At 33.9% G+C, this 1413-nt stretch overlaps 1 long non-coding RNA gene across 1 annotated transcript; it reads left to right on the top strand.

Moving 5' to 3' along the window:
• The first annotated feature begins 360 nt into the window (after positions 1 to 360).
• On the top strand, positions 361 to 1373 carry LOC111990966 (uncharacterized). Its single transcript, XR_010627616.1, has 3 exons — positions 361 to 1004; positions 1100 to 1143; positions 1252 to 1373. It is a non-coding gene; the product is annotated as an uncharacterized LOC111990966 (long non-coding RNA).
• Positions 1374 to 1413: the final 40 nt, after the last annotated feature.

The following is a 1413-nucleotide window of genomic DNA, read 5'->3' as shown; positions in this document are numbered from 1 at the left end:
ATTCTACTGTCTTTCTGTGTGTCGTTACCAGAATTTTTTGTAGTTTCTGTAATGAATAGTGGATGATAACTTGTGTTATGCAAGAAGCATAGTATATGTACTTTGCATCATAGCTGGAAATAGCAAGAAGCAGGAATTGTGGTGAATGAAAGAAGCAATTGGATGCATAAGATTTGATTTGGTAGGTGATTGAAGGAAATTTTATGCATAGGAAACGCATTAAAACAGTACAAATAGTTGGTATTTTTTGATCCCAAACTGATACGTTGTGTATACTTGGGTGACTATTTTAACATTTGAATAAAAATTTTATTACTTATCAAAAAAAAAAAAAAAAAATTGGTATCTATACAAGCTTAACAACTTAAATATGACTTTAAGGAAGCTCCTCTACAATTCAGACTTGTTTAGCTTAATATCAATTTGAATTGCCTCTGACAATTAAGCACTCAGTTAGACATGAATGTAAGTTTATGGGCCTCTATGAACTTGGGCAAATTCACTGCATATCTATCTGAGTAAGTTTAAGTATTAGATTTGTGTGGCTAATTTATTACATCTTTCACTCTCTTAAATTAATTTCTATAAACATAAAAATTGCAACTGTTTTGGTCATGTGAAACCTAAAAAAACCCCTGGTATATGCATTTCTTTCTCAAGAGTGATAATTGGTGCTTGACAAGGTGGTGGTTCCCCATTTGTTTAATTTCAGCATTTCAGAAACTGGTCTACTAATCAATTTATTCATGATTGACAAATAGGTCCCTGGATATGAGCATGGGAATTTTATTGGCCCCACCATTTTATCAGATGTCACAGCCAACATGGAGTGCTACAAGGCATCCTCTTTCATTTAATCCTTTTCTTCCCATTTGTTGTCAAAAGAACCATGTTATTGCCATTGGATAAAAGGAGTAGAACTCTGACTTCAGAACAATGCTGACGTTTTTCTACCTCCGCATTTGCAGGAGGAAATTTTTGGCCCAGTTCTTATTTGCATGGAGGTGTGTTCATTACTCCATTGTTTTTATCAATCAGGTTTTTGATTGCCTAGTATGGAGATATTAACATACAATTTTTCTGTCCCTCTCAACATCAGGCTGACAGTTTTGAAGAGGCCATAAATATTGTTAACAGAAACAAGTACTTCCTTAAATTTTCTTCTCTTGTTGTATATATTACCATATTTTTTCTAATTCTCTTAAAGAAGTATTACATGTGATTTGTATGTGACTTATACTACTGGAACAGGTATGGCAATGGGGCTTCTATATTTACTACATCTGGTGTAGCTGCAAGGAAATTTCAAACTGAAATTGAAGCTGGCCAGGTAAGAGTGACTTCATCAACTCTATGAACCACTTTTTCTGACACCCTTTTCACCGCATTTGTGTCATTATATATGATGGAAAG

Source organism: Quercus suber, unplaced genomic scaffold (assembly GCF_002906115.3).
Source record: "Quercus suber isolate HL8 unplaced genomic scaffold, Cork oak 2.0 scaffold_2179, whole genome shotgun sequence".
In the NCBI taxonomy this organism is placed as follows: domain Eukaryota; kingdom Viridiplantae; phylum Streptophyta; class Magnoliopsida; order Fagales; family Fagaceae; genus Quercus; species Quercus suber.
This window is presented reverse-complemented; position numbering and strand designations above follow the sequence as displayed.